This window comes from Eucalyptus grandis, chromosome 7 (assembly GCF_016545825.1).
Source record: "Eucalyptus grandis isolate ANBG69807.140 chromosome 7, ASM1654582v1, whole genome shotgun sequence".
In the NCBI taxonomy this organism is placed as follows: Eukaryota; Viridiplantae; Streptophyta; class Magnoliopsida; order Myrtales; family Myrtaceae; genus Eucalyptus; species Eucalyptus grandis.
Window position 1 is genome coordinate 25,027,739 of NC_052618.1, and position 26,874 is coordinate 25,054,612.

General features: G+C 42.5%; 1 long non-coding RNA gene across 2 annotated transcripts; it reads right to left on the bottom strand.

The window, feature by feature from the left end:
* Positions 1-24,964: 24,964 nt before the first annotated feature.
* On the bottom strand, positions 24,965-26,874 carry LOC120295408. Of its 2 annotated transcripts, none has more exons than XR_005552768.1 (4): positions 26,731-26,874; positions 25,658-25,907; positions 25,262-25,474; positions 24,965-25,174 (listed from the first exon to the last, which is right to left on the bottom strand). It is a non-coding gene; the product is annotated as an uncharacterized LOC120295408 (long non-coding RNA). The 2 variants fall into 2 exon arrangements; XR_005552767.1 differs by lacking the exon at positions 26,731-26,874 and adding an exon at positions 25,995-26,200.

The window sequence follows — 26,874 nt, forward strand, 5'->3', positions numbered from 1 at the left end:
ACTTAAGTGTCACTCCGGCCAAAAAGGCTAACGTGGCATTTTTCGGTGAATTTCCGGCAAAGTAAGCCCAAAACGACGTCGTTTCGCACGCCGACGTAGTTAAATAATGCAAAACGGCGTCGTTTTTGGGCGACGTAGTAAAAAATAACATAAAAATTAAATAAATTAAATTTAAAATTAAATTTAGTTAAACTATTAAAAAATAATAATTTTAAAATTAAATTTAGTTAAAATATTTAAAAATAATAAATTAAAAATTAAAAAAATTTAAAAAAGGGGAGGCGGTGGTTGAGGCTCGGCCCTCGGCCACCACCCGCCGCCTCTCCTGCCGTCGCCGGAAGGGCTGGCGACGGGAGGAGGGTCGGCCGGGCCGGGGCGGTGACTTCGGGCGCGCGGTGAGGGCTTGCAAGCCTTCGCCCCAAATCAGGGCGAGGTTGCAGCCCTCGCCCCAGATCTGTGTGAGTCGGTGGCCCTCGCTCGGCCGAGCCAAGGGTCATTGCCCGCTAGGGTGCCCCGGAGTGGCGGCCCTTGGCCCAGCCGGGCGGGTCGCCCGATCCGCCGGATCGAGCGAGGGCTGCTGAGCCCTCGCCCCGATTTGGGGGGGCTCGCGCGCCCTCGCCGTTGAGTCAGCTAGGGTCGCCGCTCGTCGAGGCAACCTCGGCCCCGACCCTCCCCCTCCGTTGCCGGCCCTTCTGGGCGACTGGGCGGGGCGGCGGCGGGCGAGACCATCGCCCCCTTTTTTATAATTTTTATAATTTTAAAATTATTATTATTTAAATATTTTAACTAAATTTAATTTTAAAATTATTATTTTTTAATATTTTAACTAAATTTAATTTTAAATTTAATTTAATTAATTTTCATATATTTTTTTACCACGTCAGCCCAAAACGACGCCGTCCATTTTTGCATTATTTGGCCACGTCAACGTGTAAAATGGCGTCGTTTTGGCTTGCTTTGCCGGAAAAATGCCACACGTCAGCCTTTTGGCCGGACTTTGGCTGGATTGGCACTCAAGTGATCCATTTACTCAATTTTGGCACTTAAGTGTACCTTTCGTAAGTTATGGCACTTAAGTGTCCCTTTGTGCAAAATTGTGGCACTTTAGGGTCAGCACGTCTTCAAGTCTATTGCATTAAAATCCCTTAATAACTTCCCCAGATGGTTTAGTTATCTCATGAGTGATTAGCTCAGAGAATAACAGTATAGGTGTGTCGATAAAATGCCCGATTTATTCAATTGAAAACATAATTAAAATTTCAGGATGTCACAACTCTTCCCCTCTTATAAAAATTTCGTCCTCGAAATTTAAACAATATAAATCTTTAAACGAAAAGGTGGGGATACAGTCATCTCATCGAATCTTCACTTTCCCAAGTTGTTCCTTTAGTGCCGTGGTGTTGCAATATCACTTTGACTAACGGAATGGTCTTGGTGCATGAATCTACTCCTTGCAATCTACAATTTGAACCGAGCTTTCAACGTACGACATTCTGTCGTCCACGTCCAATTTCTCAAAATTAAGCACGTGGGTCTGGTCAGGCTCATACTTCCTCAACATCGACACGTGAAAGACGTCATACACTTGTGCCAGCTTCGGCGGTAATGCAAGACGATATGCTAGGATCCTGACTCTCTCTAGAATCTCAAATGGACCTATGTACCTCGAACTCAACTTTCCTTTCTTGCCAAAGTACGAAGTATCCCTCATTGGTGACACCTTCAGAAAGACATGATCACAAACTTGGAATTCTAATGGCCTTCAACGCTTATTGGCGTAGCTTTTCTAGCGGCTTTGAGTGGTCTTTAATCTGTCTCTGATGATGGCAACTACATCCATTGATTGCTGGACTAACTCTGGGCATGTGATTTTTCTTTCCCCGACTTCATCCCAACACACTGACCTTCTGCACGCTCTGCCATACAATGCTTCAAAGGGAGCCATCTGAATGCTCTGCCGATAGCTGTTGTTGTAGGCGAACTCGACAAGGTGAAGCTGTTCCTCCCAGCTTCCCTTGAAATCCAACATGCAAGTTTGCAGCATGTCTTTGAGTGTTTGAATTGTCCTCTCAAACTGGCCATCCGTCTGAGGATGATATGTCGTACTATACTACAGCTTTGTTCCTAAAGTACTCTGCAAACTTTTCCAAAAGGTAACTGTGAATCTTAGGTCTCAGTCTGATGTAATTATCACAGGCACTCCATGTAGATGAACTATTTGACGCACGTACAACTCTGTGTGCCTATCCAAATCGAGGGCATTTCGTACTACAATGAAGTGAGCTGACTTTCTTAGTCTGTTGATCACTACCCAAATGGAATAATTTCATCTCTAACCCCTTGGTAAGCTCGTCACAAAGTCCATTGTGACATATTTCATTTCCACTCGGAAATCTCGAGAGGTTGCAGAAATCCTCACGGCTTACAATACTATGCCTTTACCTGCTGACACGTTAGACACTTGGCGACATGTTTGGCGATGTCTGCCTTCATATCAGACCACCAATAGTATTAATGCAGATTGTGATACATTTTCGTGCTATCAGAATGAATGCTGTAACTGCTACGATGAGCTTTTAACAAAATCTCTTCCTTAAGCGCTGCATCGTCAGGTACACACAATCGTCCTCGAAACCTCAGTGTTCCATCATCAAAAATCTGAAAGTCAGTCTTCCTCTTCTCGGTATCCTCTTGCAAGATTTTCTGAACATCTGGATCTATTGGCTGAAGCGTCTTAATCCTACTCTGCACCTCCGGCTCAATTCTGAGGACGGTCATAAGATTTGAAAAGTGGCCTACCTCAAACTTGAAAACCGAATCTCAAGCTCTCTAAAGTAAGGTCCATTCTTTGATCAACATCTGCGCTACTGAATACTTCCGACTCGGTGCATTAGTGACCTTGTTCGCTTGTCTAGGGTGATATAGAATATCACAATCATAGTCCTTTAGGAGTTCCATCTAGCGACACTGTCTCATATTCAACTCCTTCTGAGAAAATAGATACTTAAGACTTTGATGATTAATAAAGATCTGGAATTTTTCTCAGCACAAATAATGTCTCCAAATCTTTAGAGCGAAAATAATTGCTACGAGTTCTAAGTTATGCATCGGGTAGTTCAGCTCATGAGGTCTCAACTGACAGGAGGCATATGCAACAACTCTACCATGCTGCATGAACACACAAACCAGTCCTCTGAATGACACATCGCTATAGGTTTCATATCCTCCAGGACTAGATGGTATGGTCAATACAGGCGCAGTAGTCAACTTCTGCTTAAGCTCCTGAAAACTACACTCGCACTTGTCTGTCCACATAAATTTTTCTTCCTTCTTTAGTAGTCGAGTCAAAGGTGAAGCTAAGGCTGAAACCCTTCTACGAACCTTTTGTAATGCCTTGCTAAACCCAAAAAAACTTCTGATCTCTGTCACTGTCATCAGTCTTGGCCAGTTGACCACTGTTTCAATCTTGGCAGGGTCTAGGGAGATTCATTCTCCTGAAATTATGTGACCTAGAAAAGCAACATGAGTTAACAAAAACTCGCACTTGCTGAACTTAGCGTACAACTCATGAGTCCTTAAAGTCCTACGAAGTACCATCTTCAAAATGCCTTTCGTGTTCCTTAGGACTTTTCGAGTGCACCAAGATGTCGTCAATGAACACGATCACGAACTGATCCAAATATTCCTTGAAATTTCGGTTCATCAAATCCATGAAAGTAGCTGGGGCGTTCGTCAAACGAAACGGCATGACCATGAATTCATAATGACCGTATCGAGTGTGAAACGCCGACTTTGGTATGTCTTCCTTTCTGATCCTTAGCTGATGATATCCCATCCTCAGGTCGATTTTAGAAAATATCGATGCTCCTTATAACTGATCAAATAAGTCATTGATCCTCAGTAGTTGATACTTGTTTTTTATCGCCACCTGATTGAGTTGACGATAGTCGATGCATAGGCGCAATGAACCATCCTTTTTCTTTACAAATAGGACTGGTGCTCCCCAAGGTGATGCACTAGGATGTACAAATCCCTTATCCAACAACTCTTGCATCTACACCTTCAGTTCTTTCAATTCTGACAACACCATCTGATAAGAAGCCTTAGAAATTGCCTTTCTCCCGGGGGCTAACTCAATCACGAATTCAATCTCTCTTTTTGGCGACAGACCTGGTAATTCTTTCGAGAATACATATGGAAATTCTTGAACCACTGCAATGTCTTCTATCTTTAGCTCCTCAACTGTCGTATCCACAATAGTTGCCAAGTAACCTTGGCAACCCCCATCTAACAAACGAGTTGCCTCGAGCGACGAGATTAAGGTAATTGAGGATCCTCCTCAACTTCCAATAAACTCAAAGCTCTCACCCTCTATTGGGTTAAACTAAATCGCCTTGCAATAACAATCCAGCTTAGCTCATTGCTTCGTGAGCCAGTCCATGCCAATAATCAGGTTAAAGTCATACATGGCTAGGACTATCAAGTCTATCTTCCCCTCTCACTCACCAATTGTTAACGTGCAACCAGGACAACCTACTGTAGCTAACACCTTATCCTTTAACGATGTCGATATACTGATCACAAACTTTAACAACTCATGAATCAATCCTACCAACTTAACATAATGCTCAGCTATAAATGAATGAGTAGCTCTATGATCAAATAAAGCATAAGCAACGTGGTCGTTCAACGAGACCGTACCTGTGATCACATTAGGTGCATCCTCTGCCTGTCCTCTCGTGATAACATATGTCCTTCTTTGAGCTAGAGGTTGGTTCAAACTACCCTACGGTGCATTCGGTGGCGCGATTCCTCGGATCTGACCCGTCAGTGGTGGCGGCAGTAATTGCAATCCCACTTGTCTGCTGTGATAGTTCCTGGCTATGTGACCCTGTTGACCATATACAAAGCAAGCACTCGTCTTAGCTGGACACGGGGCTGTTCCATGTTGTCATTCACAAGAACGACACACTCTATACTGATTCGACGACTTTTCTATCTCACCCTTCCTGTTGAGTGGAATAGGATACATTCCTCCAGTCATTGGCCTCTTTCCAAATTGATTACTATCTCTATTAGAATCAAACCACGACCTAGATGCGGCGACTTGTTCATTCAGATTCCTCTCAATCAGCTGGGCTCGTCCGTACAGTTCATTATAGTTCTTTATATCAAACGGTACCAGCGGATTTTTCAACTCCGGTCATAGGCCATCCCTAAACTTCCTCGTTTTTTCCTCAGGATCCTCGATCAATCTTGGAGTGTATTGCGATAACTCGGTGAATTTCGCCTCGTATTGGTCCACAGTCATTTGACCTTGACAAAGGTGATAAAATTCCGCTATCTTCTAATCCTTGGCACAGTTTGAGAAATACTTGCTATTGAACGCTCTAACGAAGGCGTTCCACACCGGATCTACACCTTCTGGGAATACCTATTCTCTGGTGGCCCTCCACTAAGTACTAGCAATCCCCTGTAGTTGATAAATTGCAAGGGTGACCTTTTCCTCTTCAGTGCACCTCAGCAATGCAAATTCTTTCTCTAAGTCCTGTGAATCTCGGCGGGTTCAACTTCAGAAACTGCTCAACAAGCTTGTGAATTAGTCTCTCGGCAACCATGTTCCTCGGTGGAGCCTCAGCAGGTGCGGCAACAACTGCGGCAGTAGCAGCGGCTACGGCAGTAGCGGCGGCCTGATTTTGGGCTTGTTGCCCCCATCAAATCTCCAATTGTTTGAAACGTCTACATGATCCCTTCGAACCTGGGAACATCAGGGGCTGCTACCCCAGCACTAACCGGCGGAACTGGCGGCGGTGCTACTCCACTTGCGCTGGCCTCAGCCTACTTTTTACTCCAACCACCTCGAGTACCGACCCTAGTCAGCGTCCTACCCCAAGTTAAAGGGCCTACTGCCCTTTTCTTGAGAGTCTTCAGCTCCTGGTCACTCATCTCACAGATTCTTCATAGAACCCTACTTTCCAATTCCAACATCAAATTAGAATTTGAGTGACCCCACAAATAAGCTACCAATCAACTACAACTCACATGCATCAGCAAATTTAAAGTGGCTTTTCCTACTAACTATCTCATGACTCATCGTACCTTATTACTCCAAACACAGACCTTGCTTTGATACCACTAAACGGAGATGTCACGCCCCAACCCTCGAGCGTGCGCACATCCCACTGCGGTCGATACAATTGCGACTTCCCAAGACTAGTCGCTGACCCTTTCATTTTTAATGCATATGTAGAAGCGAAATAATAACCCCTGACAACAAACAACATGGGATAGGGAAGCAGGGTAACATTTCGCGAAAGCACGCTTTTATAAACAACTGGGTTTAGGTACAAAAAGAGTTTAGGTAAAAGCCTACAAAATGATTGACTCTGAAAAGAAGCTATCCTACAACATCCTAGTAGGACACATACGTTGATCCTTAAGACTCCACCTCCATAGACTCTGGGGCTTTAGTCCTCCACGACCACCATTTATGGACCTAAAAATGGTTATACAATAACCAGTGAGATAATGTCTCAATAAGTCCACCTTGTAAACCCTTATTAGGAAAGAAATACGTCAAAAGGTGGCCTAGCCACACAACCACACAATGAGAACAAAGAACTTGCCTCGCTTAAGTTCTATCTTGCACGTCAGCACAATTCATATCCCAAATGCATATAATTAATGTACACAACAATTGAAATGTCTCATCCACTCAATCATTTACAAGCGTCCTAATTATAAGGCCAAAGCATTATGACACGTTACATACCATACCACACAGTTTGATCTCATAATCAAGGACATCTAACTCAATCAACCATGCATTCCAAGTGTTAATTTTACCCCTTAAGGGTAACACCTACTCATAAGTTCGGTGTTTATTGGTATAGCCAGGCATCATCTCACTGCCATTGAGCACAACGGCATCTATATCTAAATAGATGGCTTCCTCGAAGGGGCATAGGTCCAAAATCTACTACGACCTACTCATAAGTTGGGTGTCTTTTGGCGTAGCCACGCTTCGTCTCACCACCACTGAGCATGGCGACGTCTATATCTTAATAGACGGCTTCCTTGAAGGGGCGTAGGTCCAGAATCTATAGCGACCCGAGTCCTAATGAATGGGTATCCCATATAAGGTAACGTCCGGCTTAAAAGCTTGAGACGGGTTCTCTTTAACCAACACATGACCAATCAATCTCGGCCTAAAAAACCGTGCATTGCACTCAAATGTCACCATTAAAATAGTGATCCTGGCCTATTTTCTTAATATTAGAAATACCTGGTGAAAATAGTCGTGTGTCAGTATATGGTCAGATCAAATCCGAAAAATTCATATCCTCCAATTTAAAATCCCACTGTTTTATATAATATATAAAACCAAATTTGGCATTGAAACCCGACACTCGGGATTTTCTAAATAAATATTGAAATTCACAATTTTTGGAATAAATTACCAAAAATTTAATTAGCACTCAATTTGCACAAATTAACATCCAATTGCATAAAATGAATACCATTTGCAATCAACACGAAATTCGATCTTGACTATCCGGTCTAATTTCCAGAAAATATTTAATAATTAAATAATTATCAAAATTAATTAAATAATTCAATTTAAATGTCAAAATTGCTAACTTAGGCTGGAATTACCTAATTAAATACCAAGACGGGCCTGAAAAATTCCCGAACCAATCTAGATAATTAATATAACCTGTCTAGTCTCTAATTAATCTAATCTAACAACATAACATGCAAAATTGGATAATTAAATCACTAATCTAATCTAACTAACAACCTAAACCTTAATGAACTTAAACTAATTACCCTATAAGCATAATTAACCTCCTAGCGAGGTTTAGTAAGTTAACTCACTGGATTTGCGAGCCTGTGAGTTCACGGCGACGGCGGTGCGATGGCGAGCGATAAATTCCAAAACGGTGACGCCAACAAGGCTCGGATTGAGCCCGAAAAATGGCCCGAGGAAGCCCACGGTTTCTGTTCGGTTAGGCTGAACTTGAGGTCAAACTTGCGTGGCTTCACGCGGTTGGACAGAGAAGACGCGAGGGAACTGCCTCGACCGTGTGGGGCGTTGACGATGGGGGAAAAACAACAACTTCGCTGGTTGAAGAAGCTGCCGGCTCGTGGACAATTTGCTAGCAAGGAAATGGAAGGGCTGACGTCAAGGAGGTGGACGAAGGAGACAATGGTTGCAGGGGCTGCATGTGGTCTTCGAGCGGTGCTGGCGGTCAACTTTGTGGCCTTCTGCTCAGGGCAAATTGACCGAGCAAGACACAAGATGGTGGGGCAGGTGGCAGCTTGAAGGAATTTTGGTCCAGGCGAGAAGAATGAAGGCAAAGTAGAAATTGAAGTGGGTTGCTCGAGCAAGAAGAAGAGGGGTGGCTGTTTGTGCGTGCTGAAGAAGCTGCCGAAGGAGGAAGTCAACAATTATCCATCTAATTAAATGATTGGTCCCCCTTAAAGCCCTCAAACATATCCCTTGGTCTCTTAATATTTTCTTGTAAAGTAAATGCCCAAAATAACTTAATTTGATGGCAAAAATGCTTCCCTCAACCAAGCATACGAATTTCACATTCTGAGCTTCCATTCTTCACAAATTCCTCAATTTGATGTTTAGTTTTGTTGAAGAAAAAACCCACACAAATTCTATAATTTCCTTTCACCAAGTAGCTCGGTTTGCAAGTCAAAAATCCCTTCAATTTGGCGAATCCGAATTTCTGATCTTTTCCAAAAAGTTCGAATCGATTTTCCGTAAAAATTTCAGAATCATCGAAAATTCTTCGAATGATGAGTGGATGGTCCTAAAATAAATTGTGACATGACAGAATTTTCAATTTCTGAATTTGGGTTCAAATTCGCGGTTAATTTCAATTTGATGAGATTTTAGCGTGACTTAACCTATCGGGTAGTTTTTATGAATTTTTAGTGCAATTGACCTGTGGTCGATTATTTTGAGTCATATTATATATCTTCGACACATTGGTGACTCTCAGTTGTTGTGAAAATCTCGAGATTTCAGTTACGGACACATGGTATGTAAAACGACAGAAAATCAGTCTAGTGTCGATTGACGAGAATTTTGCAATCATGTGGAATCACCCACACTTAATCACACACCTCTGTCGAATCGACCTATCTCCGATGTCTGATCGATTTTTAATTGTGTTGTAATCACCCTTGCGGATCAGCATGGTCAAGCAGTCGATTCTTGGTTGAATTCTCAAGTTTATTGCGTTAAAATCCTTTAATAACTTCCCCAGATTGTCTCAGGATGTCACACTGGCCATTGTCACCGGTCGAGATCTGCCTCCACTAGATGTGGCCGGTGGAGAGTGTTCAACCCGAACCCTCCCTGACGCCTTTCTTCTCTCATTTGAACGGTGGTTGAAGCTCTGGATTGATGCAAGGTTTCAAATATAGCTTTGGCATTTCGTTGAACGGATGGCGTGCGCTATAGGGGTGAGAGACTCGCGGCCCAAACGATGTTAGAGTCGAATCGCAGCAGGTTCAGACACAACAGCAGGCAAAAAGGGACGGAGCGCAACCGATGCTTATGACCAAACGGTCACAAGCTTTGACCCGACCTGTCCAGAACGTAAAAGGGAAGTCCCTAGCTCACTGACCAAAGGGGTGCGGTGGAGAGGTCGCTGGTCACGTCAGCGGCGGTTTGCTCCCTTCCTTTTGCAACTCACAGATCTGGGTTTTTGCTCACGATCTCCTTCACCGCGAAGCCCCTCTCTCTCGGGTTCGCTTGCCACTGGCCTCCCCCGATGTCTCTCGAGGCGGTCGTTTGAGCTTGCGACCCCTCTCTTTCTTGCTTGCTCTTTGAATTCCCCTTAAGTCTCTCAGGGAACCTCTCTGAGCTCACTTGCTTCAGTCTGTCGATGGAGGTCGCGCTGGCCTATTTATAGGCAGCAGGGGGGTCCGATCGGCGAGGCTTTGGCCACCGGCCTTTGATTTGTCGATCGGACTCCCTCGGCTGAACCGGCGTCCCATCCTTGCTCCCCCACCGAGGCATGCTTAGGCATTAATGGCACCCGAGATTCGTCCCCTTTGCCCGATGTCGGTCTACTCCTCCTCGGCGTAGGTCCTACGAACTGGTTGCAAGGCTGGGGGAAGAAGATAAGGAGGAGGGCAAGAGGAAGAAGGCAAAGGGAGAGAAGGGTCGAACGGGTCGCACGAATTGGGCCATGGAGGCTCGCGTGAAGGAACGAAGGGAAAGGGGGTTGGGCGCAAAGGCCAAGCCCCATGTGGCTACCTTTTTTTTTCTTTTTTGTTTGTTTGTTTGTTTTGTTGTTTTGTTGTTTTTGTTGTTGTTGTTTTTGTTATTATTATTATTTATTATCTATTATTTATTATCCAAAAAAGAAAAGAAACTAAGGCCTAATTAAAAACCTAATCGAAATTTAGGTGTCAACAAACTAATACCTAAATTTTGTCCGTGCATGTCCAACGAATTATATTTTATTTTGGGACTTATTGTCCTTTGTAGAAATAGAGCATATAACATTACACATACTAAGACAGATAAGAAGATGCCTATAGTTACTTATTAGGAATGAACGAGATAGGGTGCGAACCCTGAGTTTGGCAAGCATCAGGGCATCATCTTACCTGGTGACGTGAGGAGGTTGCTTTTCCAAGACCCGAACTTTTCTTTGGTCACCTTGATGGCAAATTGCTTTTCCAGGACTTAAACCATTCTTTGATTATCCATTGGAGCAATGAGTGATTTGTCTAGGATTTGAACCTTTCTTCAGTCGCCTTGACGGGAAATTGCTTTTTGAGGACTCGAACCATTCTTCGGTCGCCTATTAGAGCAATGAGTGGTTTGTCTCGGACCCAAACCTTTCTTTGGTTGTTGTGATGGGAAATTACCTTTCCAAGACCCGAACCATTCTTCGGTTGCCTATTAGAGCAATAAGTTGTTTACCCGACCTTTCTCGGGAGATGCGTCGACCTTTCTTAAGGCATCTGTTTGTTGGGTGCCTGATTTTTGTCAAGGACATCGGATGGTTACCTGACCTTTCTCAAGAGATGTGCCGACCTTTCTTATGACATCTGTTTGTGGGGTGCCTAACCTCTGTCAAGGACACCGGTTGGTACTCGACCTTTCTTAGGAGATGCGCCGACCTTTCTAGGACATTTATTTTGGAAGATACCTGGACATTCACAGGCATTTGAAAAAGTACATGGACATTCACAAGTACTAACCTGGAGGATATCTAGACCTTTGCAGGCGTCAAAAGAGTACTTGGTTATTCATAGGCTTTGAAAGAGTACTTGGATGATCACAAGTACAAACCTTGGAAGATACCTAGTCGTTTGCAGGTATGAAAGGGGTACTTGGATGATCACAAGTATGAATTCTGGAGGGTGCCTAGATGTTTGCAGGCGCTGAAGGAGTATTTGGACGATCACAAGTACTAGATGCTGGAGAATACCTTATTGCTTGCAGGTATTGAAAGAGTACTTGGATGATCACAAGTACGAACTCTGAAGGGTGCCTGGACGTTTGCAAGCATCGAAGGGGTACCTGAATGATCACAAGTACTAAACTCTGGAGAATACTTGGTCATTTTTGAAAGTCTCCTTGTGGATGGAATATCGAGGACGTACCTGGGGTATTCGTGAAGGTCTCTCACCTCATGGTATATGGAATATCGGGGACGCACCTCGCATATTCATGAAGGTCTCCCACCTCTTGGTAGTTGGAATATCGAGGACGCACCTCGCATATTTATAAAGGTTTCCCACCTCTTAGCAATTGGAATATCGAGGACGCACCTCGCATATTCGTGAAGATCCCTCACCTCCTGGTAATTGAGAATATCGAGGATGCGCCTCGTATATTCGTGAAGGTCTCCCAACTCTTGGTGACGTAAATTTGAATGAAGCGTGAGGCTTACCTGAATGACCGTAGGCACTCAAAAGGGCTGGAACACCTGGGTAGCCACAGATGTATAGAGCAGTGGAATACTTGGATAAACACAAATATTTATTGATACGATTTGGGACTACTCAGGTAAGTCTAAGTGTCATGATGATAAAAGAGCATACTTGGGTAACCGCAGGTGCATAACGCAGTGGAATACTTGAACGACTACTAGCATTCGTGGTATAACAAATCGAGCAGGTCGAGCGTCATAAAAAGGGAGTACATGGACGGCGGTAGGTACTAAACAATCGCAAGCATCTAAACTCTGAAGACAACTCGAACATGTTGATTGTCAATAAGAGAGTACCTAGACAATAGTAGATACCTAAGGCAAAGGGATACCTGGACAGTCACAAGCATCAATACTCTAAGGACAACTCGAACAGGTCGAGTGTCAGATGAGAGCACTTAGACAGTGGTAAGCACCCAAAGGTAGTGGGATACTTGGTCAGTTGCAAGCACCCAAATTTCGAAGACAACTCGAGTAGGTCGAGTGTCAAAAGAGAGTACCTAGACAGTGGTAGGTACTCAAAGACAATGGGATACTCAGACGGTCGCAAGTATCCTTACTATGAAGACAACTCGAACAGGTCGAGTGTCAAGAAAAGAGAGTATTTGAACGGTGGCCGGTACTCAAAGAAAATGTGATACCTGGACAATCACAAGTATTAATACTCTGGGGACAACTCGAACAGATCGAGTGTTGATAAGCAAGAGTATTTGGCCAGTGGTGGATACTCAAAGACAATCCAAACACGAAGTTAGGGATGGGGATATGCTTACCCGATGATATCTCTGATTTCTAAGAGTATGTCTGTTATTTGCACAATATGCACACATGATTATATATGCTATAAATTTATGAGTTCAAATGTGATTCATACATTATAATTTTGTTAGTTTTGCATCATCTGAGTTCCACTAGGGAAAATTTAAAAGACAACTTTCATTTAGAATGTAGATGTCTTGAACATGTTAGATGAGAAAATTTCAATCTGAAAGAACTTTCCACTCACTCTCATGGAAAATGATGTTTTATCCTAACCATTAATGCAGTATTTATAAGGACCACACTATTTCACCGTTATCATGTCAGCAGGGGTCCGAGTATTCTCACGAGTGGTACAACTTTACCAATATGAGAGGTCTTTATTGGGATTGTGAAGTAGTCTTGGTCAATGGCTTAAAGGAGACCATCAAGGTCAAAGCTCCTAAAAGAACTGCCGCACGATCGTCTCCGAGTTTGCAAGTCAAGAGTCTTGTGAAAAGGGATAGAATAATCTTGCTCGTACTTCTTCAAGCGATACTTATAAACATATGAAATTCTACATTAATTGAAGTGACCTAGTCTGAAGAGACTTTTATAATGGGATGCAATGTAGGCGTCACTCATGTGTAATGGGGTGAAAGTTGGTGATTGCCTTGGTATTGTCACTAGTCTTTCTTCTCACCATCAAATGGAGGCTCTATTTATCGAACCACAACAACGACTTTTCTTAGGGATACAAATGGTTGTATTTTTTTTGTCTGGGGGACATCGGCCTTGCTTTTACTAGGCACACTGTTTTTTCATGCCTAGTTTTTATTTCAATTTTTTTCATCTTATGGGCATTGACCTTGCTTTTACTAGGTACACTTCTTTTTCATGCCTCTATTTTTTCATTTTTGTTGTCTAAGGAATTGACCTAGGCGGGTTCAGGCACAACACTGCTATTGGACTCTTGAGTCTTTGTCTTTTGCCGGCACTCCAGGTTATGCTGCTTGAATGGCAGAATTTTCTGATTTGTCTCAATGTGAGAATGAAATTACAGACTCAATTGGGCTATACACCGAATACAAGTGCATAGAGAAGGAATTTCTCTTCGTCATTAGGCACTTAAATTATCGCGAGTGTTCATATGCAATAAAGACACCCAAATATTGATGCAAGTGCGAGCAAGAAAATTTCTATCCCTCTTCTCACCTTGTAATGTTGTCTCGTCTCTAATCTGCCCTAGTGTGGGGTGGTTCTTGATAGGAGTTGGACAAAAATTTCACTAGTGTTTGGGGCTCAAAGGGGTAAGCGATGGATAACTTGGTAGAGAAACGAAATGCCTATCACTGCTTTAGTTATCGTACCTTTCGCGAGAAAACTCTTTACCCTGCACATATTGAATTTTCTACACTCATCTCACAAGTGTATAAATATAAGACTGTATGTAGGATATGGCTTGCCTTTCATCATCCTGATGTGCCTCATCCAGCATGCTCGATCAATCTTATATCCTTAATTTAGTTGTCTATTCTGATAATCCTCGTGGAATTAGTGATTTAGACAAATAAAATTATCATACAAAATCTATTTGGAAAAGGCATGTAGCATTTTAAATATAATGGATTTTGTACAAATAATTGAATTTGCTCAAAATTTTTTTATTAACATAGTTGTATTTACAAATACATTAAATTTTGAATATCAAAGGAGTTCTTCACAAATGGGTGTCGATGAACTGTCACTATTGAATAGGGAGATGACACATGAAATGATCAATTGGGATTGGGAGTTTGATCATTGATTTGACAGGCATTTCTGTTTTTGCCCCTATAGGAGAGAAGATGTAAAAATAGATCAATTAGTCTGGCCAAAACCAGCCCAGCTTGGTTCTGACCAGCCATGGCACCAATCAAGGATGAGCCTGATTGACTGCCATCGCCGGTCGAGGACCAGTCTGGCTGGCCATTGTCACCGGCTAAGATCCGCCTTGGCCGAGACATGGCTAGCGGAGAGCGTTCAACCCAAAGCCTCCCCGACGCCTTTCTTCTCTCATCCGAACGATGATTGAAGCTCTGAATCGGCACAAGTATTCAGCTCTAGCTTCGACATTTCGTTGAATGAATGACGTGCGCATAGGGGTGAGAGACTCGCGGCCTGAACGATGTTGGAGTCGAACTGCAGCAGGTGCAAACACAACAACAGGCAAAAAGGGACGGAGCGCAGCTGAAGCTTGCGACCAGACCATTACAAGCCCTAACCCAACCTATCCAGAATGCAAAAGGGAAGTCCCTAGCTCACTGGCCAAAGGGGCATGGCGGTGAGGTCGCTAGTCACGTTGGCGGTAGTCTGCTCCCTTCCGTCTACAACCCACAGATTTGGGTTTTTGCTCACGATCTCCCTTGCTGCAAAGCCCCTCTCTCTTGGGTTCGCTTGCCGCCAGCCTCCCTTGACGTCTCTCGGGGGCGGTCGTTTGAGCTTGCGACCCTCTCTTTCTTGCTTGCTCTTTGAGTTCCCCTGAAGTCTCTCCGAGGAACCTGTCTGAGCTCACTTGCTTATGTCCGTCGATAGAGGCCGCATTGGCCTATTTATAGGCCGAGGGGTCCGATCGGCGGGGCTTTGGCCGTCGGCCTTTGGTTTGCCAACCGGACTCCCTCGGCTGAACCGGCGTCCCATCCTTGCTCCCCCACTGAGGCATGCTCAGGCATTAATGGCGCCCGAGATCGGTCCCCTCCGACCGATGTCGGCCTACTCCTCCTCGATGTAGGTCCTACGAGCTGATTGCAAGGCTGGGGAAGAAGACAAGGAGGAGAGCAGGAGGAAGAAGACAAAGGGAGAGAAGGGTCGGGTTGGGTCGCATGGGCTAGGCCATGGAGGCCCGCGTGAAGGAAGAGAAGGAAAGGGGCTGGGCGCAAAGGCCTAGCCCCATTCGACTGCCTCTTTTTTTTCTTTTTGTTTGTTTGTTTTGTTGTTTTGTTGTTTTTGTTGTTTTTTTTATCTATTATTTATTATTCGAAAAAGAAGAAGAAGAAGAAACTAAGGCCTAATTAAAAATGTAATCGAAATTTAGGTGTCAACATGCATATGATATGTCGTAATGGAATATGGGAGAGATTCTAACCATCATATTTCATACGCACAATCAATTTTACTCATTGTACGGTTTCATTTGTGGATGAGCAAGCTTGCATCAAGCAAGATTTAAGCATTCTGGTGGATCACTCCTTGCTTCATGCTTGTATTATTTTCTTGTACCATAAATTAATGAATGCAGATTTCATTGCTCTTTTTTGATAGACTAGAAGAACAAGAAGATGACACCGCTGAAAAATCGAAAGATTTCTTAATGTCCGTGCTTAGATGGTCATTTGCTCTTTTCGAAGCTAAGGATTTCCTTATGAACAAGCAAGCAACTTTCATCGGCTTTTCCATAGCTCTCATTGTAGCCTTTGGCATCAGTTTGTGAACACGAAACGATCGTGGAGTGACATCTATGAGTTTCACATTTTTCATACTAGGATGTCTCATTGTTGGAATGACAATTGACTCAATCATATTGAATTCTTACATGAAGTGGGTTATCTATTGTCTGTTCATTGCTTTAGTAGCTGTAAATCCCAAATACCAACAAACTTTTCGGGAGATGCAACAAATCTCGAAGTCCATATGCAAAGTAACTTCTTTGAGACTCGGAAACTCACTCAGTCAGTACAAGTGGCTCTCAAAATCATTCGAAAATTATTGTTAAGGAGCGAGAGGAATCACGATGACTGACAACCTTGCAACTCGATCACTTGGGGTTGACGGAGGCGTGGTTGGAGAGAACAATGTCTAGTTGATCGAGATATGAAATTTGACACCCCCTATCTCCATTTTGCTTTTATACAATAAGATGTTTTTATGATATGTAAAACATACATTCAAGCTTACACGAAGTGGGTATCTATTGTCTGTTCATTGCTTTAGTAGCTGTAAATCCCGAATACCAACAAACTTTTCGGGAGATGCAACAAATCTCGAAGTCCAAATGCAAAGTAACTTCTTTGAGACTCGGAAACTCACTCAGTCGAGTACAAGTGGCTCTCTAAAATCATTCGAAAATTATTGTTAAGCAGCGAGAAGAATCACTGATGACTGACAACCTTGCAACTCGATCACTTGGGGTTGACGGAGGCGTGGTTGGAGAGAACAATGTCTAGTTGATCGAGATATGAAATTTGACACCCCCTATCTCCATTTTGCTTTTATACAATAAGATGTTTTTATGATAAGTAAAACATACATTCAAGCTTTTTCCTATGTATTGTGTTTGTACGATACGTAATAGCATGGTCGAACTACAGTAGTTCTCCATCCAGACATAAAATTTGCAGCTTTTGCATATGTACTCCATCTTTATGAAATTCTTATTCATAGCATCATTTACACCATATGAAGTTGATTTGACTGGTAACGACACATGCTCTTTGACTCGCCTATTAATTGCGTAATTTTTATATGTGCACAAACGTTCCATACCTTAACCTTTTGTGCAAGTTTTAAACGCGTGGTCCTACAGGGCTAGAGGACAATGGATAAAGTAAGTGAATCGATTGTTCAACACTCCAATTTTGATAAAGTTTATATGCAGACATATCTTCTGGTTATTAAATGATTGATAGATGACAGAAATCCATGAAATATTTTAGATATTAAATCTCTTCCAAAAACAAAAATTTGTTTATATTCATCAAACTCGCTTATTTGCAAGTTTCTAACATTAATTAATGTGAGTTAACACCTTTTTTTTTGGGGGAGAGGCGTGGGGAGGGAGGGTTTTATTGTGATAAATGAAAGTTTGTGTTTTAACCCCAGAAATTCGTACAAATTATAAACGAATCTAACACAAATTGACGGCCCGGCCAAAAAAAAAAAAAAGTAATGGAGAAGAGGAGTTCCTTTTGATTAAAGATCCCATCTTTTTGCTTATTCAATTCAAGCATAAAGCTCACTTTGATGACAACTAGGCAGCAATTAGCGCTCCAATCAAAATCAGTACGTTTCTGACGTTCTCCACAATGCTTTTATTCCTTCTCGGTTGACATTATCTCCCTCGAAGTCTTATTGTGTCTTTCGATGGAAGAGGGAATTCTGCGCCAAATTGACTTTTGTATTTCGCTTCGCAAGGGGTGCCTCAAGAGTTTAAGAAAGCAAAAACAGAATTTAAATGAGGGATGGAGAGGCGTGGGTCAAGAAAAAGAACTCAAAAAAGTTATTGCTTAACCAAGAAACGGGACGTCCCGTCCATTTCACGGTCGATTAGACCGCTTCTCTGAACGTATGACACAGCAGACGTGTCTTGGAGACTTCATTTTTAACAATCCCAGGCTTATCAGTGAAATGAATAAATAAATCCAGACGAAAGATTTTAATTTTTTCCAAAATAATTTTCATTTTTCGAGGGAAATATGAAAAGCAGTCTCTTTAGCGTGGCTACTGATGGAGAAATGTGTGCCCGCAAGTTTTAGGCCCCACGGCTCAATTAGATTGCGTTTCTGATGGCAACATCCCGATTTAATGAGGAGGACTAGATTAGTTCAATGCCAAAGAGTACAAGGACTCAACATTTTCAACTTCTCCTTTGGAGAATTTTTTAAAAAAATAAGTGTACTAAAAATTCTAAAATTTTTCACAAATACAATTGAATCTTAAAAATTTCAGAAGTACAATTAACTCATAAAACTTATCAAATTTGATTAAATCAACAATTGAGTCTTAAAATCGTTGACGTGTACATCAGCCATCTTATATGACACAAATAACATTCTCGTGAACAATTTTTAATAATATTTTTAAAAAAATTATTTTTTTACTTGCTTTTTAATTGCTCTTTTTTTCCAACGGCAACCTTTGCCGAGCGCAAAGGCCTTGCCCTCTATTAGGGCTGCAAGCGAGGGCCTTTAGGACCCATTGGAATCGGGCAAGGGTGGCCATTGCAAAGGTTGCTCGTGAACTTTGCCAACACAAAAAAGAACAAATAAGTAAAAAAAGAAAAGAAAAGAAAATATTGTTCAAAAATATTCAACAAATAAAAAATATTAAAAATATAATTAAAAATTCCCCATATCAATATTGGCCATGTCACGTAGAGCAGCCGATATCCACGTTAGTAATTTTTAATTAAAATTAACCGAATGAAATCTATTAATAAAATGTGAAAATGTTTAAAGTTCAATTAATAAAATTAAAAAATTTATGATTAAATTGATAAAAGTATAATAGGTTTAAAACTTTCTAGATAATTTTTCAATAAAAAAGTAATTATTACGATTTTTTTCAATAATTGATTGCCACATATTAAGTAGCGTTGGCTTTCTTATTTTCTTTAGATAATTGAATTTATCATTTTAATTATCAATTTAAGTGGCCGAAAATCTCAAATTGTCAATATACTTTGAAAACTCGGGACGTATGGAACATCCTTTCCACGGTGGCAGTCGTTCGGTGAACCTTGCTAAGGTTTGTCTCTTTATGCTACGATTGACTCTCCAAGTCGAGGAAGCAAGAAAGAACTAAATAAGTAAGGGTGCGTTTGTTTGTGTTTCTGTTTAAAAATTGTTCCAGGGAACAGAAATAGAAAAAAAGTGTTTCTGTTCGGGGAACAATTTTTGAACAAAAAAACGCGTTTGGTAAACTTGTTCCGGGAATAAAAAATAAATAGAAACGTGTTTGGTAAATTTGTATAATTTTTTTATTTCTTTTATTTTTTCTATTTTTTTTTCTATTTTGTTCCTTTTTATTCTTTTTTCTTTTTCTTTTTTTTTTTCTTCTTTTGGCGGTCGCCGGCCTCGGCCATGGCCGGCGAGCCGCCGGGCAACCGGCCGACGGCCTCGCCCGGAGCACGGCGAGGCTCGCCGGCCCCCGGCGAGCCGAGCCTCGCTCAGCAGGCGGGCGAGGCTCGGCCCGCCTTGGCTGGGGTGAGCTCGAGCTCGCCCAAATCCGGGAGGCCGAGCTCGCCCGGCCGCCGGCGAGGCTCGGCCTCGCGGGGCCACCGCCAGGCGACGCCGACTCGCCCAGATCCGGCGAGGCCGAGCCTTGCCGGCCGGGCGAGCTCGGCCTCGCCGGATCCGGGCGAGATCGAGCTCGCCCGGCCGGCGCGGTCGGCCTCGCCATGGCTAGGGCGAGCTCGAGCTCGCCCGGCCAAGGCGAGCCAAGCCTCACCGTGGCTGGGCGAGGCCGCCGGCCCTCGTCGGCCGGTCGCCGGCCATGGCCGAGGCCGGCGACCGGCGAAAAAAAAGAAAGAAAATAAGAAGAAGAAAATAAGAAGAAAAAAAGAAGAAATAAAAAGTGTTTCTAAGTTTTGTTTGAAATAAGAAACACAAAATTTGTGTTTCTTATTTCTGTTTTTTTTGTTCTGGGAACAAAAGAACAAAAAAGGAACAGAAATGCACCCAAACGCGTTTTTGTTCCTTTTTGTTCCAGAGAACAAAAAAACAGAAAAGGTGTTTAAAAATAGAAAAAACAAACCAAACAGGCCCTAATTGTCCAAGTACCGAACGTCTAGACCATTCAGTAGTGGCATATAAAGGTTTAAAGGGAGTCATTGAGGACGTGGATAATAATTATTCTATTTCTTTTTTAAAATTATTTTTCTATTTCAGATTTATTTTCGGAATAGAAATCCATTTGATAAAATTATTTCATTTTTTATTTCTGAAATAGATTTTTACTCAGAAATAGATTTGTAACAGAAATCAGAAGTAAAATTTTTTTACTTTTCCATTTTGGAACAGAAATAAAAATAAAAATTCTTATTATCATTTATCCTTGCTATTAGCTAGTTGTCCATCCGTCGCCACCGGCCACCATCCACAATCCGCCGTGCCACTTCCCAACCACCAATTGGGAGAGAGAAATTTTGTGTCGTTATCAAAACACCCATTTTTTCTAAGAAACTCACCCAAGAATATAAATAAAAAATTTATTTTTCTTGTATAAGTCAATTTTGAATAGAATGATTATCATTCGCGTCACGGGATATCATGAATTTATTGTGCAATCCAATTAAAAAAGTTATATTAAATCACTTATTTAGATGTATGTGTGAAAAAGATCGGGGAAGGAAGACCCACGTCGAAGAATTACATGGTATGAAGCTGGCTTAAGGGTTTTTTTTTTATCGAAAGCGAGTCCGACCCGATTTGCTTAAAAGCTCTAATTGGGGCTCTATCTTTGCAATTTTCTGGATGAGGATATTGGGTTTCTATCGCGACGTGCATCAATTTTCCACGAATATTTCATAGAGGGCCCTGACTTCCCACTAAGATTGGTTGGGCCAAGGTAATTGATGAGGGCAGATGTCATTACTACTAGCATCTACCAAAAACAACGCAGTAGTTAGCTGTAAGAAGACACCTTCAATGCCGTGACACGACACCGACTTCGGTTCTATAACTTCTCATATCAATAATTTCAGTATCGCGACTTTTTAGTTGATCATTAGTTTATTTGTCGAATATTTTCGCACCGAAGGAACTATATATTTCTCGAGGATACGCAGTATTTGAAAGATGTTTTGTCTGAAGACATATCTGGTTGACCCCTTTTTCTGCGAAATTATTTGGACCGCCTTTTTCAAAGAAAACCTCTTCTGCACATTGAAAAAAATAGGGACGTCCGTTCGTTTGCCGATCGACCCGTTTCTTTCAAAAGGAAAGAGCAGAGAATTTTAAAGTCCCGAACGGAGGCTATGTAAGCACTCTCTGTCATCTTCCTCTCATTCGCAACTCAGGAGACAGAAGTTCATTGAGCGCAGCAGAGCAGAGTTCGAACGTCTGCGGAGTTTGAGCAAAGAGTCACGACGCTAGAGCCGAGGAACATGGCAGATCATATGGGCGTAACAATTCAAGTCGGAATCGAAAGGTATGCTGATGCACTCACGGATACATCGTTTCTAGAACTGCAGTGACAGGTAGGAGTGTGGGTCGAGCAACAGGTCCAATCTTGATTGATCTTTTCTGGTTTGATCTATTTCTTTCTGTTCCAGTGCAGAGACGATGACCAGCAGCCACAGCACCAGCACCAACAGCAACAGGGATGGCTCGACACCGCAAGAAAGTTCCACGTCACGTTCGGCTTACTGAAGCTGCTGATTGAATCTCAGCTAGCTTGTACTTCGGTGACAAAAAGTGAAATGGATTGAATCTCAGCTAGCTTTGGACAATATGAACCGAAAGGAAATGACTTCAAAAGTGAAAGGAAACTCCACCGTACTTGAGAGAATCATTTGGAGGAGAGTCTCTTTAAAAGGCATGTTTATGATTCACTAGAAGCAAATGAAGAAGAAGAAAGAAAACAATGAGTGGCCATCGTTAAAGGACACCATTGTTGCAACTTTCTTCGTCTCCACTAATTTCTCTTTTCCCCTTGCATGTTCAAAGGCTAGAGAGATCCACCGTGTGTTGCTGATGTTTGAAAGGACACCATTATTGCAACTTTCTTCGTCTTCACTAATTTCTCTTACCCCCTGCATGTTCAAAGGAAACAATGAGTTAGGGGTGAGCAGTTCCGATTCTTACAGGTTCCTCTTGGAACCTGAAACCTACTCCTCGGGTACAAGTTCCTCATTTTTGGAATCTGGAACATACCCGTCAGAACAAAGAACTTGGAACCTATCTTGTCACAGATTCCGGAGTCGGTTCCAAGTTCCAACAGGTTCTTTTTTTCTTTTTTTCTTTTTTAGTTAAAAAAAATGGAAATGAATGCAGCAATAATAAACAAACTTGTCATTCATCAAAGAGAATAGAACATGAACACAATCTATAATACTCATAAGCGTTTAATATTCTAGAATGTGAACTATTTCCATATGTATCTACTGCTTCTAACATAAAGACTCAAGAGGAATTCGTTTACTTGATAATACACAAAATCATGTCATAAGACCTTTACATTTTGTTGAACACCAAGGTCGAAAAGCAAGAATTTTTTTTTTTTTTGCAATCTTCGTATTTACAATTAAAATCTTAGTACTCTTGACATCATAAAGTAGGTTTTCCGTCAACATTCAAAACAGGAACATGTGTGATCATTGATGAGCAATATACCTCGGCAAGAAGGTCACCCTGACATTTGGAATCTACGTGCCAAACAAGCTATCCAGTCCACCATTTTGAAAAAGTTCTTCCGAGTTATTTAAAGTCAAGCCAAAAAGTTCTTCATAATCTTCAATGTTCATATCTACTTCATCCATATTAAGTCTTATATAGATCATCATCATAGACTCCAGGATTTGACATTGGATAGCAGACCTAGATGTTAGGAAACACACATTTAGATAACAGTCATTTCCAAAGGAACAATTAACTTTTTATCACATAATATCTAAACAGCACACAAGCACAACTAACTAACAACTAATCAAATATGCTTTGTTCTCTGTTCATCATAAGTAGGCTAAGCTTCTGCATGTGCACATATGGATACTGATTACCATATGAACGAATCACATACCATTTCATCTTGATGCATAGATCAGTAAGAATTGCATAAATGCAGTGAATTTAGCAAAGCAAACGCCATACTTTTCAAGAAAATGGTACATCTCGTGGATCATATTTGGCAAAGCAAAAGGTGTAAAAAGCAATCCTATGAGTTAAAAACCTACCGTCTTGTCGTCGATCAGCCGGTAGGCCCCCGCTGGAGTCTCCAAGGGCGTCTCGCGTCGCCCCCGACCGGATAGGCGAAAGGAGAGAGAGGGGGGTGTGGCTAAGCTGGAGGTGGAGGTGGAGGTGGAGGTGGAGGCAGAGGGGGTGTGGAGTTAAGGTTGATTGGGGTTGGGCGAGCGAGCAGCCTCCACTGAGGGGACGAGCGGCGTCCAACGGTGGCGTCGACGGCAAATGGCTAAGCGGCAAGGCGAGCGAGGGGTGACGGCGTCCAATGGCGGTGTCGAGGGAGGTCCAGCAACAGCGAGCACGCGGCGATGGCGGCGGCGGTGACGAAAACACGAGTCTCACGGCACCAACGGTGGCACAAACTGCGGCGAAGACGGCGGCTGCTGTCGTCGCGGCTCAACTCACGGCCAAGGGGAAAGAGCTCGGCTCGGCGGTTTAGAGCAACGATGGCCCGAACGGCCGAAAGAGCGGCGGCAAGAGATGGTGACGGTGGCTTGGGGACGGTGGTGGTGGCTCACGGCGGCAGGAGCGGCGCGGATGGCGCGACAGCTCATCGAGCTCAACGACAAGACGGCTTGTCGGACGAGCGGTGGGTGGTGGGGGTTCGGTGGCCAAGAGGTGGTGGTGAGTAGGGCGTGGGGCAACGGTGTGGTGGTGGGTGAAGCAGCAGCCAGCAAGAGGAAGGAAGAAGAAGAAGAAGAAGAAGAAGAAGAAGAAGAAGGGAGAGAGGGGAAAGAGGAGAGAGAGAGAAGAAAAGAAAAAGTTGGGGGGGCAGGAAGTGACGTGAGGCGGAAAAAGGGAAGAAAGAAAAAGAGAGAAAGGGAGAAAGAAAGGGAAGGGGGAATCTCATGGGGTGCTTTAGGGTTTTTTTTTTTTTTATTCTAACCGGTTCCAGTTCTGCGGTTCCGGTTCCCATTGGAACCAGAACCGGAACCAGAACCAGGAATACCGGTTCCCAGAAAAAGGGAACCGGGAATCGGGAATCGGAATCGGTCTCTTTAGAACTAGGAACCGAACCGGACCCTCCGGTTCCCGGTTTTACCCAGGAACCGTGCTCACCCCTACAATGAGTGACCATCGTTAAAGGTGATTCCCGATGTTGATTTGATTCCCTACCCCACTCCTTCCCTAAATATTATTGTTTCACAAAAAATTATCGATTCAAAAGGTATATATATATATTTAAAAAAATTATATAGAAAAGTATTATTTTTTGGTGGGTATTTTGTTTCCTTCTTTTTCACCCAATCCTTGCATCTCTGCATCTGCTCCCAAGGTGATTCTGTACTCTGGCAACGGCCCGGGTGAAATGTTCTCCAAAGATTAAGGTTTGGGAAATATTTTAAGGTGATGTAAAAAAGAACAAAGAGCACACAGGCAATGTTACATGCAGAATGCAATTAGTTGCACGGTAAACTTAAAGGAGATGAGCTCTGAAGCAAACTGAGGCTTGCAAAAGAGGCAGTTCAAGCTATTTTCTGGATTGATACTCAGCTAGCTTTGGACAATATGAACCGAAAGGAAATGAATTCAAAAGTGAAAGGAAACTCCACCGTACTTGAGAGAATCATTTGGAGGAGAGTCTCTTTAAAAGGCATGTTTATAATTCACTAAAAGCAAATAAAGAAGAAGAAAGGAAACAATGAGTGGCCATCGTTAAAGGACACCATTATTGCAACTTTTTCGTCTCCACTAATTTCTCTTCCCCCTTGCATGTTCAAAGGCTAGAGAGATCCACCGTGTGTTGCAGATGTTTGAAATGACACCATTATTGCAACTTTCTTCCTCTTCACTGATTTCTCTTACCCCCTGCATGTTCAAAGGAAACAATGAGTGGCCATCGTTAAAGAGTACAGGGGCGAAGAGAAATTAGCGGAGACGAAATAGATTGCATACCGGAAGAGAAAAATTATTGGATGGGTCTCTTCGACCGTCCGCGATCCAGACCGATTGGTCCGATTCTGACCAGTTCCAGGCTTGTTTGGTCCGATATCTTGAAATTGGGCACCCGTCTCTTCGGTTCATCAAGAGCACGAGACACGTCAGTCTTCATAGATTGATCGCCACAATTGATGTATGTATGTCGTGTATTGTTTGATTATACCAATCCTAAATAAGAAAAAATAATAAATAATCTAGTTGCATGGTAAACTTAAAGGAGATGAGCTCTGAAGCAAACTGAGGCTTGCAAAAGAGGCAGTTCAAGCTATTTTCTGGATTGATACTCAGCTAGCTTTGGACAATATGAACCGAAAGGAAATGAATTCAAAGTGAAAGGAAACTCCACCGTACTTGAGAGAATCATTTGGAGGAGTCTCTTTAAAAGGCATGTTTATAATTCACTAGAAGCAAATAAACAAGAAGAAAGGAAACAATGAGTGGCCATCGTTAAAGGACACCATTATTGCAACTTTCTTCGTCTCCACTAATTTCTCTTCCCCCTTGCATGTTCAAAGGCTAGAGAGATCCACCGTGTGTTGCTGATGTTTGAAAGGACAGCATTATTGCAAGTTTCTTCCTCTTCACTGATTTCTCTTACCCCCTGCATGTTCAAAGGAAACAACGAGTGGCCATCCTTAAAGAGTACAGGGGGGAAGAGAAATTAGCGGAGACGAAATAGATTGCATACCGGAAGAGAAAAATTATTGGATGGGTCTCTTCGACCGCCACGATCCAGATCGATTGGTCCGATTCTGACCAGTTCCAGGCTTGTTTTGTCCGATATCTTGAAATTGGGCACCCTTCTCTTCGGTCCGTCAAGAACACGAGACACGTCAGTGTTCATAGCTTGATCGCCACGATTGATGTATGTATGTCGTGTATTGTTTGATTATACCAATCCTAAAAAAGAAAAAAATAATAAATAATCTAGTTGCATGGTAAACTTAAAGGAGATGAGCTCTGAAGCAAACTGAGGCTTGCAAAAGAGGCAGTTCAAGCTATTTTCTGGATTGATATTCAGCTAGCTTTGGACAATATGAACCGAAAGGAAATGACTTCAAAAGTGAAAGGAGGCTCCACCGTACTTGAGAGAATCATTTGGCGGAGAGTCTCTTTAAAAGGCATGTTTATAATTCACTAGAAGCAAATAAAGAAGAAGAAAGGAAACAGTGAGTGGCCATCGTTAAAGGACACCATTATTGCAACTTTCTTCGTCTCCACTAATTTCTCTTCCCCCTTGCATGTTCCAAGGCTAGAGAGATCCACCGTGTGTTGCTGATGTTTGAAAGGACACCATTATTGCAACTTTCTTCCTCTTCACTGATTTCTCTTACCCACAGCATGTTCAAAGGAAACAATGAGTGGCCATCGTTAAAGAGTACAGGGGCGAAGAGAAATTAGCGGAGACGAAATAGATTGCATACCGGAAGAGAAAAATTATTGGATGGGTCTCTTCGACCGTCCGCGATCCAGACCGATTGGTCCGATTCTGACCAGTTCCAGGCTTGTTTGGTCCGATATCTTGAAATTGGGCACCCGTCTCTTCGGTCCGTCAAGAACACGAGACA